We start from the raw sequence: 17,500 nt of genomic DNA, 5'->3' as shown, positions 1-17,500 counted from the left end.
AATCAATACTCCTAATAGAGAGATTTGTTCAAATTTAAACGTAATTTGAAGCTCATGTAGCAAGTATTTTGAGCAACATTTGAAGTGAAATTATAGAAGAGAAGTAGATATAAATTGCACTAGTAATTAGTATAATTCAATTACGTGATAGTGCAATATAATGATCCTATGAACCAAACAGAATAAAGGAGCTCTTTTAACGAGGTACTCTGATGATGCCTTGACTCTTCATTGGGTAAAAATAGGTCACAGGATTAATTGGTAAAAAGTCTATATAGTAATTCATGTTAATAACTTTACCTAGAGAACTATCATGCAAATGTTGTGATAATCATAAAAAATGTTAAAACATAAGTTCAAGCTTGGGTTTGTCCTCCATTGATCCCGTATCATTCTGTTGTTTTTATTTAACTGTGATTCTTACAATGTTAAAATGACACAATTGTTCAATCCTGTCAAATTTTTCTCATTTAATCATAGTTTTTAATACACAACTACGCACTCATATAGAAATTGATGTTATATATGTTAACAAAGTTCTAGGTAAAATAGAGTTGAAAGCTAACAAACTCGAAATGTGTTTTTAAATGTGTCAAAGACCATGGCTCGTCAACTTCTAGATTTCTTAACTAATATTTTTTACTTGATTAAATACATCTTCAAATTATATTTTAAATTCTTGGTTAAAATTTAATTTTGAAACACCATTTCAACGCTTCCCTTATTCAATTTCCCTAAAACTGGTATTTTAAGTCTTTCTATGGTTTTGGTGACCAATCTATAGTGAAGAAATTTTTCCATTATTTCTTACACCAATGTATAGAAAATTGTTCTTCTCTCTGGTCTTTACCTGTTAAGTCTTATCTTAATTTGTTTGACAAAAAATCACGGACCGTTCTATCCCTGATCTATATATTATTCTCTGGCACCGTCGTTTAGTTAGTTCTTTGTGTATGTTGCAGTTTTTCACAATTCTAACCATCCCTTGCATTCAGATCTTTCAAGGTTGTACAGCATTTTACTTAATGCTAGGTATACAGTTAATTCTTACATTCTTGTTTTCTCCTTCCTATACACTAAGAATACATAATTCAAAAAGAATAATTCAAGCTGTGAACAGAATGTAAATATAACTTCCTAATCTCATTGTTAAATCGGTCGAACTTCCGAAGTTCAAACTTCGCTAATACATTTCTTTGGTTTGGTTTCATAACTTAAGGGTTTTGTATCTATTTATTATGGTTACTGTTCATATTATAGGTATCAGTATTATTTTCCATTCATAGTTTGCACATTATTTCTCTATATCCCTTCCGTATTAGGCTTAATTGCCAATTAAAGCCCTTCACTTTGTAGAATACCAATTGTTCAATAAGGGTTGGGGTTTAGCTAGTAATATATAGTGTGTGTATATATATACATATATATATATATATATATATATATATATATATATATATATATATATATATATATATATATATATATATATATATATATATATGCATATATATTTATATATATAAATATATATATATATATATATATATATATATATATATATATATATATATATATATATATATATATATATATATATATATATATATATATATATATAGGTAGACAGATAGATAGATAGATATAGGTATGTGTGCATGTTTGTATTCAGATGTTTGACGTTATATAAACAATTGTGAGAAAAAGTAAAATATTGAAATTGGAAATCAATCTTTTTTTTTTTTAAATTAGTCATTCTGAAAAGACAATGCATTTCTAGTCTTGAAGATAATACTTGAAAATTATTAACGTATTCTTTGATACATTAACTATTATAATAAATGGCTCTTGGTGATATGATGTTGATTATGATCTAAATCGGAATATTTCTCGAGTTGTAATAATACCTTAAGTAAAGTATACCAGATTACGTCATATAAGAAAAAATAATATAAGATGAAGTTTTATCTATTCATCTTCATATCTTACATTTTCTGCCAAACAGTGAGACCGAATAGATATTTATCTCTGTTAGATTACCTTCGTTGTCACTTCAGTGATGACTTCATCGTTTCCTTTTTGTGAAATTGTTTCAGCCAGGGAAATTTGATCTCTTTTCAGATGATATCATTAACAAAAGCTTCGATAACATGAACGGTGACATTGATATATCCTGTTCATCTACCCCTCTTCCTAATTGTTGTATAATGATACAAAGTGTATTCTATGATCTTGATATCTGATATATTTTTGAGGGTCTTCTAATTGTCCCAATGAAATTTATTAGGTGTAAATGTCTGTCTTGCTCTCAGCATGCATGGTCCTTATTATTAGAGTCTCTCTCTCTCTCTCTCTCTCTCTCTCTCTCTCTCTCTCTCTCTCTCTCTCTCTCTCTCTCTCTGATCATTTCCCCTCCAATAACGATCAAGTATTTATGTTAGACATTCAGAAGAGTGATTTCACTTGAGGAAACTAATCCAGGACTGTTGAAGAAAAGGTGCTGACGAAATAAGTGAATATGGAATGGACAGTTTCTTAACAGACACGTAAACATGTTGAATTATGAATAGTTAAACAAAATGTGACTACAACCCCGTACTTTTTTCTTTATATATATATATATATATATATATATATATATATATATATATATATATATATATATATATATATATATATATATATATATATAAATATATATATATATATATATATATATATATATATATATATATATATATATATATATATATATATATATATATATATATATATATATATATATATATATATAACCGACTTTAAATAACATTATTTTACTTTTAGATTTAATTTCTAGGATTAGGAGGTCGTATAAAGTTGTTTAAAAATCCAATCAATAATGACTTTCCATCGAGACAATGAAATTAACTCCCTTCAGCATTGAAAGTATATCAAGATTTTTGTTTAGACGTAATTTATAATACATTGGTACCAGAAGTCTGTTAATCATGCTAATGTTAGAAAATAACAATTTGATTGTGTGCTTCTAATTCTCGGGGCCGTTCCCTATCTGTAATTTCTTCCAATTTTATAACATATATTCTTATTCACTCCTTCGTACTAATTCACTTGAAAGCCACATTGAACCTCTAATTATTAACACAATTATATTTCGTATCCTTGAATTCTATGTTACTTTAAGTTTTCTTCTTGTATTACATAAATGTATTTTTCCATTCTGGAGCTAGAGTCTAAAATCTATTTCGCAACAGTTATTTATTACTTTACTTGTTTATTTCGCTCACCCTCTCTAAAATGGTCTTTGGATATATGATTGAGGGATGATGAAAGGTCCAATGATCTCTCTTTTTTTTCTTTTTTTTCCTGACGTTTTGATATAAGCCAATGCTATGAACGCCATAGACAAACTAAAACACTCTTAATAGATTTATATATCCCACTTTAGCTTGGGCGATTAGTGACAGAATTTGGAAGGGTATGTGAGAGAAGGAAGTTGAGAGTTAATGTAGGTAAGAGTAAGGTTATAAGATGTACGAGAAGGGAAGGTGGTGCGAGGTTGAATATCATGTTAAATGGAGAGTTACTTGAGGAGGTGTATTAGTTTAAGTACTTGGGGTCTATTGTTGCAGCAAATGGTCGAGTGGAAGCAGATGTACGTCATGGAGTGAATGAAGGATGCAAATTGTTGGGGGCAGTGAAGGGAGTGGTAAAGAATAGAGGGTTGGGAATGAATGTAAAGAGTTCTGTATGAGAAAGTGATAGTATCATCTGTGATGCATGGATCGGAGTTGTGGGGAATGAAAGTGACGGAGAGAGAGAAATTGAATTTCTTTGAAATAAAGTGTCCAAGGAGTATTGCTGGTGTATCTCGATTAGATAGGGTTAGGAATGAAGTAGTGAGTGTGAGAACGGATGTTAGAAATGAGTTAGAAGCTAGATTGGATATAAATGTGTTGAGGTGGTTTAATCATGCTGGGAGAATGGAAAATTGTTGTCTGCTAAAGAAGGTGATAAATGAAAGAGTTGATAGAGGAAGTAAAATAGGAAGGCCAAGGTTTGGGTTGATGGATGGAGTGATGGAAGCTCTGGGTGATAGGAGGATAGATGAAAGGTATGCAAGAGAGCGTGCTAGAAATAGAAATGAATGGCGAGCGATTGTAACACAGTTCCGGTGGTCCCTGCTGCTTCCTTCGATCACCTTGGATGACCGCAGAGGTAGCAGCAGTAGGGGATTCAGCGTTATGAAGCTTCATATGTGGTGGATAACGGGGGAGGGTGGGCTGTGGCACCCTAGCAGTACCAGCCGAACTCAGTTGAGTCCCTTGTCAGTCTGGGAGGAACGTAGAGAGGAAAGGGTCCAACACTATGATCCTGAGACCATAGTAGAGTCTATGCAATGGAAGCACTTTGACTCAGCACCGCTAAAAAAGGCAAGAATGCAAACTTCTTCAGTAAAGGTTATGCTTAAAGTCCTTTGGGACCAGCACGGAGTAGTATTGACGGATTACTGGCCAAGGATAACACAATTACTGGAACCTACTATACTTCACTACTGCCTAAATTGTGATAATCCTACAAACTCAAAAGACACAGTAAGCTGTCAAGAGGAGTTCGACTCCTGCAAGACAATCCCCCAATCCACAACTCGTATTTAGCAAAAACAGAAGAACCCTCTTGTGGCTATGAAATTCTTCCACAACACCCCCCCCCCCCCACCCCCATTCTCCTGACCTAGCACCATCTGACTTTTAGTTCTGTCCAACCATGGAGTCATTTTTGGAAGGAGCACGATTCCAGAAGAGACCCTATTCTCAAAGGAGTCTTGGTTTGAAGTTTAACCCACCGATTTTTACAAACTAGGTCTCCAAAGACTTATAACTCTTCCAAGTTAAGTCTGTCTATATCTGTTGGAGGTGGCTCGGGGAGAAATCTTTAATGAACGCCACTCGTATCTTCTAAAAGCCGTATCCTCCACTCTTAATCCAAAATAGAAAACATTCTAGGCACCCCCCCCCCCCTCCTAAACTCAAAGCAGTTTTATAAGAGCATTCTGAATGGTGTAATGCTGGAAATGCAATTATTCTTCTTGTGAAAATTGTCAATACTTGCACAGTCGGCTCTAGGGTCTCTACATTTTCTTGAAAATTCATCAGCTCTTGGAAATGATTGTTCTGATGCCCAGTTTTTCCTCCATCTGCTGAAAACATGTTTTGGAAATTCCTTTTGATTTAAAAGTAGACTTCAAGATCATTTACCTCAATGACATCGAAAAGAATATTCAAATTTTAGAGCACATAGGAAGTTTCTCTTACAATTCTAAATTTATGGCAAAGGTTACACTGTATCTACAGCCGGATACACTGACACAGATAGATAGATAGAGAGATAGATGGATAGATTTTCATTGACCACCGAATTTACATTAAAAAATTTCAATATATATAATTACATATTAACAGTAATATATAATAAAATCGGGATATTTGCATTATTTTATATATATAGTGCATGAAATTACAGGATTTATAATAGTTCCTTAGCATATATCATAATTAAAAGTATTAACTATATTTCCTATAAATAACTTTAACATAAAATTTAAAATCAATATTAAACCGAAGAAAATATATCTATGGATAACAGTTCAAGATTTAATAGGCAATTTTCACAGTGATTTGTACAAGGATCTGATGAAATGAATTTATATTATAAATAGTTCGTATACTATGTGTAATAGGGCAGGACTCCACCACATGCAGCTCCGTGTGTACCTAGCCACAAGGGCATAGTCTCTCCTCTACTGGGAGGCGTCCTCGACCTCTTTTGTTCCACCTACCTGTTTCAGTATTATTATTATTATTATTATTATTATTATTATTATTATTATTATTATTATTATTATTATTATTATTATTATTATTATTATTATTATTATTACTAGCCAAGCTACAACCCTATTTGGAAAAGCAAGATGCAATAAGCCGAATGGTTATGAGCTCTTAAACTTAATCTAGTAAAAGAAGTTTTACTGTATATACAGCATTAACGTTAATCTTTTATGTTCATACATCATGTACAGTAAATTCAGGATTCAAACCTCTATATGTCTCTCTACAAGATGAATTAGATTCTATTAAACCCTGTTTTAAGTTTTGAAAATCTTTGATCTTATCTTTATCTATCAACATCAATTTTTAAACATATCTACCAGTAGGTGTATTGTATTCTAAAGTAAGTTTTATTGCATGTACCCATCGATCGTCGACCATCCCATTCCTATCTCTCCACATATTTTTGAAAAACCTCCTTTGTTTCTCTCTTACAATAGCTTTCAGTGTTGGCATTCCTACTTCCAAGAACACAGATCATTGCATGTTGATTTCTGCACAACTAATAGTTGTTTAATTCCCCAGTTATACAATTCAATAATAGGTTTCAGATCTCCATTAATCCAGGACTCACACCCGTAAAGAATTGTTGACATTAAATAGACATTAAAAAGTATCTTCTTTTCATAAAAGGCACATCGTTGTTTTTATTTACAAATAATGTGAATTTATAAATGTGGCACGTTTTTGCTTTCGCTTGAGCAGCAATGGCAGACGATACAAACCAATCACTTGTAAAAACACTTCCAAAATAAATAAATCGGTCGCACCATGACACCCTCAAATCATTCACTTTTATTGGTTCACTTTCAATCACCCCTACATTAATAGCAAAAAACTTGGTTTTATTCATATATACTTTCATACCATTATTTTGACCAAACTGATGAAGAAGTCGTAATTTATTTATTATTCCATTCCAAGTCGTAGATAATATGATAGTGTCATACATCAATGCAAGAGCATGTAGCCACGCCAGGAACCCATGAAGAGCACAATTTTCTTTAATCAACTTAATCAGATCATTAACATATAATACAAAGAGGATACATGAAGTAGGGGATCCCTGACGCACTCCCACCGTAGCTGTAAAAACAGCAGTTCCTATAATGCTACATGTGGCATGATATATCCCTACTAAAGCAGCATTCATCACCGTCGCACAACCCAGCCGTATAAAGCATACAGAATAACGTATTCCTATTGAATTGTACAATTAGAAATGGTGTTCTTCTTTTGCTACGAGAAAGAAGGACAAATTTTCTCGTAAGAATAGTACACTCAAGAAAAGACGTACGACCATATCTGATGCAAACAATATTACACTGTCCTACATTGAAATACGTTTCAACATACTTGAAGTAATTATCTTTGGCAAGATTTTGATTGAGGTCACTAGACTTGTTATCATATGAAGAGTATGTTCGCCGTATTTGAAGTCTCTACTTCTATGTTTTGGACAAGGATATATCTTAGCACAGGCAAGCAGGTAAGACGAAAGATATCTATACACGACGTTTACGCTTTTTTAAGGGGTTGACTTAAAGTCTTTCCACTGGGTATGAGAGATTGCAATAACAATACAATTGCAAAACCTATTGGTAAATAGCCAATAGATCTCTTCTCAATCATAGAAATGCACGAAGGTCTTCCTTTGCATTAGATTTAACTAAAATCCCTTCGATAGCTAAGGGGAAGTTTTAGTGAAACTTTAGTTGGAACAAACAGACAGACAGACAGACAGGTGGACGAGCATAGTAAAATAATCCATACCAAAGACGTAACGGATAAAGTATAAACTGATGATGTTATATATATAAATATATATATATATATATATATATATATATATATATATATATATATATATATATATATATATATATATATATATATATATATATGCATATATATATATATATATATATATATATATATATATATATATATATATATATGCATATATATATATATATATATATATATATATATATATATATATATATATATATATATATATATATATATGAGTAAAAATCACAGGAAAATGTGATGCTCAGATGCAGAAGAACCACAGGGAAAATGAAAATACGAAATATACGATTAAGTACTGACTTATTTCGTGATACTTCTTTAGTATCACGAAATAAGTCAGGACTTAATCGTATATTTCGTATTTTCATTTTCCCTGTGGTTCTTCTGCACATATATATATATATATATATATATATATATATATATATATATATATATATATATATATATATATATATATATATATATATATATATATATATATATATAATATATATATATATATATATATATATATATATATATATATATATATATATATATATATATATATATATATATATATGTATGTATTTATACAAGGGTAATGACATAACTATATCATGGTGTATACCATAAGAAGCGATATTGAAATATGCATATTTTGACAGTAGTTTCATGCAAATCAGATAAAAATTGGTCACAATAGGACAAAAAGATATACCTGAGGTTTTTTTTTTATGTTGGCCTTGATATTTTACCAAAATTGTCCCAAAATCTAATGAAATGGTCATTTTATATTGGCAAATTATGCCACCAGATTTCATGAGATTCGATCAAATATAATTTTTTGAGTTAAGCGATTGACAGACATTCATAGAAACAAATAAATAAAGTCGTATTTAAATATGACCTTCGAAACGAAGTTAGTGAAGGTAATTACGGCCATTTCTGCATATATTGAACTTTTATTTTATTGGAATGGCCTTTGAAACGTCTATCTGTATTTTCGAACAAAGGTGACCGTTAAAAGTTGCTGAAATAATTCATGTAGCTTTTAGTGGAACCAGCTTTTTACCCCTGTGATGGTCTCTGTGCTTAATGCAATTACTTTTATCATGATTCGAATGTTGATTCTACTTCAAATCCTTCCACTGTACAAATGCAAGAGGTTATATAGTTTTTTACAGTATTGCTTAATTCGAAAACTCATACTTTTAGGTTAGATCTGAGGAACTAATGCTGCAGAAAGAGAATAAACGTTAACATTTACTCTATTTTCTGAAGAAAAAACAGAATCCTAACGGGGTTCTTAGTAAGACTGTATTATCGCAAGACTGTATCGATTAATTAATCACACTCTCAATGATACATTCCTCATCATCATCATCATGATAATCTCCTTCCAGGCCTATTGATGCAAAGGGCCTCTTTTACATTTCACTAGTCATCTCTATCTTGAGCTTTGATTTCATTACTTCTCCAGTCATCATCAGCCACTTCACGCTTCATAGTCCTCAGCCATGTAGGCCTGGTTCTTCCAACACTTCATGCCTTCTAAAGTCCACTTAAATGTTGGGTGAACTAATCTCTCTTAGAGTGGGGGTGGGGGGAATGACCATGACCAAACCATCTCCATCTACCATTCACCAGGATCTCATCCATATATGGCACTAGAATAATCTCTCCTATAGTTTATTTTCTAATCCTGTGCTGCCATTTCACTCCAAAAATTCTTCTAAGGGCTTAGCCCTTAAATCTACAGAATCAGTTGGATATTGTTACATTGTCATACCATGACTCATGTCCATACAGTGACACCAATCTTACTATAGAGATATATAGCTTGATTTTTATATGTAATTTTAGGTGATTCAAATCTCAAAATTTACTTAACCTTGTCATTGTTTGATTTGCTTTTTTATTTCTTCATTAAATTCCAATTCTAAACTCTCTGTATTAGAGATCATAGTTCCTAGATATTTAAACGATTCTACTTTATTAATCCATTCTCATTTCAATGAAAATTCATCTTCCATTGCATATTCCATTCACATCATCTATTTATCTTGAGCCCAACCTCCTGTGATATTGCATGCATTCTGGTAAGCAGGCTTTTCAAATCCTGTAGTGTTTTGCTTGTAATGACAGCATCAACAGCATATTCGATTGTAGGTTTGCTAAATTCCTATCACCAATCCATTCCAATCCTTCTCCACCATCCCCAACTGTTCTATGCTATACAAGATCCATGAGAAGGATAAACAACATAGGTGACAATACATTCACCTTGAGCACTTCACTATTCACTGCAATATAATTTGATAGGACTCCACTAACATTAACTTTGCCCTGAATATACTCAGGTACAGACTTATTAAAATTTATATATGTAGGAGGAACTCCATTATAACGAAGGATTCTACACAAAACTGGCTGGTGCAAAATATCAAAGACTTTTTCATAGTCCAAAAATGTCATCAAAAGTGGATTCCTATATTCTACACATTGCTGTACAAAATGTCTTAAAATGAAAAGTTAATCAGTACAACTTCTACCTTTTCTAAATACTGTTTCTTCATCTCTCAGCTTTTCCTAAATCTTTCTCTCTAGTCTCTTTAGAATAAGCATAGTATATATCCTCATGAAAACTGACATGAGTTTGAATCCTCGTTAGTTATTGCAATCAGTGAGATCTCATTTTATTTTGCCATTTTCACCAACGCTCTTTGCTCCCATTCATCAGATTTTTGCCCTTTCACGCCACATTCTACAAAATAATCTTATAAGTATTCACGGAGTCATCTCATTTTCGGCCAATATTATCTTTGCGGTTTTTCCATCGCATTCTTAGGATAGCTTTGACTTCAAATACATTGAATTCATTCATGGGTACATCAATGTCTTCCTCGGCTTCCGGTATGTTATTCAAATCATTCCCTTCATATCTCCTATGCATGACCTCTCTAAAGTGTTCCATGCAACATTGAATTTTTTTATTTTTTTTTTGGATTTTTTTGTTTTTATAATAGATACAGCTCTCTTTTTTATGGGTATATGAATCTTCTTGGCCCCTGTAGAGATTTCTTTAATAATTCTATGTCAAATCCTTACACCATAGCCACTCCAAGAATTCATAGCTTTGTCAGCCTCCACTGCTTTCCTGTTTTCATATTCTCTTCAGTTATTCCTGGCTTTTCTTTTGACCTCACCATCAATACTGAAATATCTACTATGCTCTACGTTGTAATTTTCATAACATTTATGCAATGCTCCATTTTCCTTTGCAAAGCCAAGAACTTCAACACCAGTCACTTTCTTTATGGCTTGATTATTCTTTTTAACTTTAGCATTGTGGTCACCAATCCAAATTTTCATATCTCCCTCTGGGATTTCATATATTACACTCTGCAGTTCTTCATAATATTCCTCTTTTCTTTCTTCACATAAAATATTTTACTTGTGGTATTGATGTAATCACGATTGATTCTTGCTTCACAATGATTCTTTTTAGAGAATAATACTGACTGTTTTCTATTTCTTCTTTGGTCGTTTCAAGTCAAACAAATATAGAACTTAATTTTGGGTTGAATAACTAATTTCTATCTCATCACTTCAAAAGTAACATATATTGGAACATGTGGAAATAAGTTACAGGATTTATCCAAAGTAAAAACATTTCGATGAAATGTAAAAATGATTAGTTTAGGCCTATTAATGTTTTTATTTACGATTCTAAAAGCACCAATACAGCTGAGACATCAATCATCACTATATCAACCCACTTATATTTGATGAATTTCTGAGATCAGAAATCCAAATTATTTGAAAACTATAAAAAACTATAATACTGTATATATGTTTCAATGGTACAGGGAAGCATAATATTATTTTTGAGATCCTTGGTGTCCATCATTGGAACCTGTAGTGATAAAAAAAAAGATACATTAAAATCTGTCTAAGAAATAACTTGGACTAATCCCTTTATACCCATAGAATCTGCTAATAAAATGAAAATTATCTAACAATTTCATTTTAACCAGAGATTTGTTAAATTTTGCGAATAAACTCGTCAATTCTCTTATAGGTTATTGATATGAGGATATTGTGGTTGTAGGATTATATTGTTTCATTCTTAGTTTCTTGATGTTTCATGAGTATCTAATTACCGTTAACAGAAAATTCTTTATATATAGGCATATATATATAAATATATATATATATATATATATATATATATATATATATATATATATATATATATACATATATATATATATATATATATATATATATATATATATATATATATACATATATATATATATATATATATATATATATATATATATATATATATATATATGTGTGTGTGTGTGTGTGTATATATATATATATATATATATATATATATATATATATATATATATATATATATATATATATATATATATATATACAAATGAATGTGTATGCTGGTCTTATTGATACACAAACATACACACATATATTTATAATATTTTCCATACAAAAACACAGCAGGGTCCTTTAAAGTTGGCTGACATCCCCTACAGATATTGCCCCATTAACCTTTATCTTTCACTCACTCTTCCAGAAGGCAAAAGCTTTTCCTTGTATGTATTCTTCCACCACATCTAACCTTCTGTATTATACCTTCCTCTATTCTACTTTCATTCGTCACCCATTTTTTTCTACACGGTTTCAGTCACAAAAATTCTGTCATTCTTCACTTCAACAACAAATTTTTCCTTTTTTTTCTCAACTATCTCTTCATCCATTTTATGTCTTTCTTACTATGGTTGCATCTCATTTTGTCAAAAGAAACTTAACGCTACAAACTTTATGATTATGTCCTTATACAAGCGCCATATCTGGTTAGTTATCCTCACAACTTGATAGAGAATTCATTTCTTTATCGATGATTTTTATTTTCACCCTACTACATATACAATAGAATATTCTAAGATTAGTAACCTTTTAAACTGCCTATTAAGAAACAATTGTTTGATTTGAAGAGAAATTATTCAAGGATCACAAAACTATAATACAGGTTGACCAAATATAATTTATATTTACCGATGGACCTACTTCTCGCTATGCATTAATTGCAAATGATAACTGTCAAAGGAGTCACTGGGAATCTCGAACGTTGCTCTTATTACTTATCAAAACCTGTGAACCTTTTCATGATATTTCTAAGGAAAGCATTCCGGAGAGATGCTGTTGGTTTGCTATTTCGCTAAAACCTCTTTATGATTCATGTTATATAAGGATACTGAAACCATGAACACTGAATGTTCTGTGGTGATAGCAAGTAATTTTACAGGTCTCCCCCCCCCCCTCTCTCTCTCTCTCTCTCTCTCTCTCTCTCTCTCTCTCTCTCTCTCTCTCTCTCTCTCTCTCTCTCTCTCTCTCCGCTGAATATCAAAAGGAAAAATTATAAGAGTGGTTGTGGCTACGTGATGAAACATATTTTCTCATTCGAGAAATTAGATCAACTACTTTTTTAAATATGACATATTCATGGACCAAGAAGTGATTGAGATTTAAATTGCATTGTTAAAGAAAGGATTTTTTTATCATGTTTCTGTGTTATTTCCTTATCTTATCTCAACAGTAAAATTGAATATTATACTTTACAACATGAGACCTTTCATGTAAGTATGTTTTATGTAAGTAATATCTATTATGATAATTACAACAATATGATATATATAACTCTGAAAAAAAAAACATAAAATTCCACATCACATCGTTTGCGAACAGGAAAGAAAAAGACAGACAATATGATATTATATGTCCTCCGTTACAAATCGTTTTTTGGAGCGAAAGGCAAAGGCTCCGCTTCAATATATTAAGGCAGTGTGAGCCAAAAGTGAACGGATTAATTATTTCAAAAAATAATTTGCCATAAATTCGAAAAATTCTTTAAATAACTTCCCAAAGTGAACCTGCTGCAAATCCTTTCACGATTCATTTGCCTGAAATAAAAAGAGAGAGAGAGAGAGAGAGAGAGAGAGAGAGAGAGAGAGAGAGAGAGAGAGAGAGAGAGAGAGAGAGCTTTACCATATTGCCTTATTCTATGTTTCGGTTCCCCTAGGTCCCTCAGTGTGAGGCACCTCGTATATCCACCAAAGAGTTGCTTATGCATCTTCCAGTGAATTTTGCATCTTCCAGTCTTGGATGGTCTGGGATGCATATTAAGTGTTTATCAAGCTTATTCTAAAACACATCTACGTTCATTCCTGATATGTTTCTTAGATGAGCTGGCAGCGCATTAAATAGTCGCTGCATTATCGATGCGTAGTGGATTAATCTCCTGTTAACCTTCCTTAGTTTTCCTGGTATAGTTTTGGGCACTGTTAATCTACCTCGGCTTGCTCTTTCTGATATTTTAGCTCCATGATGTCTTCAGTAATTCCTTGGATTTGTTTCCATGCTTGTATTATCATGTAGCGTCCTCTTCTCCTTTCTAGACTGTATGATTTTAAAAATTGCAGTCTTTCCCAGTAGCCAAGTCCTTACCTTCTTCTATTCAAGCATTAAAGGATCTTTGTACATTTTATATTTGTGCAATATCCTTTTGGTATTGGAGGTACCATATCACATTGCAGTACTCGAGTGTGCTACGTACATAAGTTTTGTACAGCATAATCATGTGTTCAGTTTTTCTTGCTTTAAAGTGTCCGAATAGCTTTCCCATTTTTCCTTTACATTTAGCCAACAGTGTTGCTGTTGGGTCGTTGCATAACAAATCCCTGTTTAACATTACACCAAGGTCTGTAATTGCTTCCTTGTTTGTGATTGTCTTGTTATTAGGTCTCCTGTATGCATAGACCATTCTTTCTCTTTTTCCATAATTTATTGATTCGAATTTATTGGAGTTAAATACCATGCTATTTATCTCCGCCCATTCATATATTTTATTTAGATATCTTTGTAATGAGTTCCTATGTTAATCAAAAGTAATTTCTTTACTTATTCTTGTATAATCGGTGAAATATTTGACTACAGGGTCTTTAACATTACAGTCTATATCTGAGATCATAATAACAAACAGCAGTGCAGCTAATACCGTACCCTGTGGCACGCTAGATATTACCTGCGCTTCATCTGATTTCTTGTCATTTGTAAGCACTATCTGTTTTCTTTTTTGTAGAAATTCTTTTATCCATTTTCCTATCTTTTCCGTTATTTTATTCTTTTTCATATTTTTCTCTAATATATTATGGTCTATCTTGTCAAAAGCTTTTGTAAAATCTAGATATACCACATCTGAGTCTTTTTTCATTTATCATGTTTTTAAATATGTTTTCATAAATGTGCTATCAGTTGGGTTTGTGTACTTTTTTCCGGGCAAAAAACTGTGTTGACCTATATTAAATAAATGATTTTTAACCAAATGTTTCATTATTTTCTTTTTTATTACCCTTTCATGCACTTTCATAATATGTGATGTTAGACTAACTGGTCTATAATTGCTTGCCTCTAGTCTTGATCCACTTTGGGAAATAGGGGTTATATATGCTAATTTATGTTTAATATATAACCCGCTCATATCTACAATTTGTCTTAGCAGTATTGCAAGCGGCTTCACGATAGTGTTTGCAGTTTTTTTTTAAACAAAATCGCTGGAACTCCATCTGCCCCAGCCGCTGATCCATTTTTAACTTCATGTATAGCCTGCATAATATCTGTTTCATTAATATTTATATCAGTTAGATATTCATAATTTTCTTCTCTCATTTGTGTCATTATTCTCTTTCACAATTCTTGGCGTTAATTCCCTCTTATATTTTTCTGCTAGTAAGTTACATATTTCCTCTTTTTTATTCGTTAACCGTCCTTCCATTCTTAGAGGGCCTATTTCTAATCTCCCTTTATTCATCTTTTTTTTTTTTTGCATAGGAGTAGAGTACTTTGGGGTTTTTCTTGATATTTTGAAGTGTCCTTCTAAGTTTTTTTTTTTTCCATTTTCTTTAGATCATATAATTTTTTTCTGCATTTTCTATATTACTTTTTATTTCCATCATTTTCCATAAATTTTTTCTCTTATTAGATTTTTCTTCCACTTTCTAATTATCTGAAATAGGCTCCTTCCGTCTTTTGGTAAGCATGACTTTTTTTTTTTTTTTTTTTTTTTTTTTTTTTTTTTTTTTTTTTTTTTTTTTTTTTTTTACAGACTTTTTAACAATTTTCTCCAGTATCTTGTATAATATATCTGTATTTACCTGTATATTATCGCTTACTCATACATTTATCCAATCTTTGTTCAATTTCTCATATATCTCTGACCATTTTATATTCTTATCATAGAAATTATATCTTCCATATCTTTCCCGTTGTTTTTTGCTTTGTTTATCTCTCTGTTAACTTGCTTTGGGATGGACTATTAATTCTATGACATTGTAGTCTGAAATTCCCATGTTATACACTATTATTTCTTCAACATAATCCACCTCATTCACCAATACTAAATCTAGGACATTGTCCTTTCTTGTTGGAATGTGGTATATTTGTTGCATATTATGTTTTAATAGCTTATCTTGAAGCTTTTCAAACTGTCTCTTATCTTCTGCGCTACTATTACACTCTTTTATATGTACATATACAACCACTTTCTTCTATCCGTTCTTTCCAATCCAAGAAAGGAAAGTTAAAATCTCCAGATATGAGTATAGTATATTCGAGTGTTTATGGTTTCTACATATATCATATTTTTTTCTATTCTTATGTAAAATTCCTTAGTATTTAGGGGCCTGTGGTGTACAATATTCACAAAATTTTCTTATTAAAATTCTACCGCACTCAATTCACATTCTGTGTTGCTGTATGTTTCAGAGACATTTCCTTGATTTATGTCTCTTCCATATATTTCGGTTCCCCCTTGATTCCTATTTGTTTGGTTTGATGTATATGTTTGGAAACCCTTTATCTGGTCGTCACGGCCAGTCTCTTGGCAATATCATGTTTCTCTTATATTTAACATATCTATTTTTTCAATTTGGGTTAGTTCTTCTATGCACTCTCTTTTCCTTTTATAGTTACTCGTGACTAAACCCTTTGTATTCATCACTATTATGGTTTGTGTTTCATCCCCATTATTTAATATTGGTAATAGTATGGATTCTCCCATGCTTCCTTCCTGTTCTGATATGATGTTATTTTCTTCATTTCCAAGAATTCTGCTATTAAAAAATCCAACTTTTGTATTATATTCGCTCTTTCGCCTTCATAATTATTTTTGTGTGTTTATCTTCAATTATCCCCATATCAGCACCAACCCCTGGCATTATAGATGCATTCTTTGTAGTTGGGCTCTAATTGTGCATATTTCGGTTGAAAGGCATCATATCTTGGGGCCTTTTGTCCATAGCGCGGTATATACTCTGTTTGTTTTTTTGTTTTTTTTTTTTATTTGTTTAGTTTTTGCTTTCATTTTCCTTTCTATTTGCTGAGTTTTCTGACTTTCACTCATGGTTTCAGGATGCATATATCGAAATTTTTGTTTTGAATTTGCATCATTTTCCTTTTTTTAGGTTTTTGCATATTTTTGGATGGAGATCTCTGCATTCATCTCCATATCAGTCTAAGTACGCTCATTTACCTTATATTTCATAATTATGGCATATCTTTGGATGCTTGTAGTAGTATATTTTGCAAAATCTGCAATTCCTTCTTTTAGTGAATTGCAGACTAAATCCGTCTTTTCTTATTTTTCTTGTTCTTGATCTTCCCTAAAAGTATGTAGGTCCTGGTAGATTCTCTTGAGTCTATCATTTGTTTCCATAGGA

Source organism: Palaemon carinicauda, chromosome 4 (genome assembly GCF_036898095.1).
Source record: "Palaemon carinicauda isolate YSFRI2023 chromosome 4, ASM3689809v2, whole genome shotgun sequence".
Classification (NCBI taxonomy): Eukaryota; Metazoa; Arthropoda; class Malacostraca; order Decapoda; family Palaemonidae; genus Palaemon; species Palaemon carinicauda.
Note: the sequence above shows the minus strand (reverse complement) of the source record.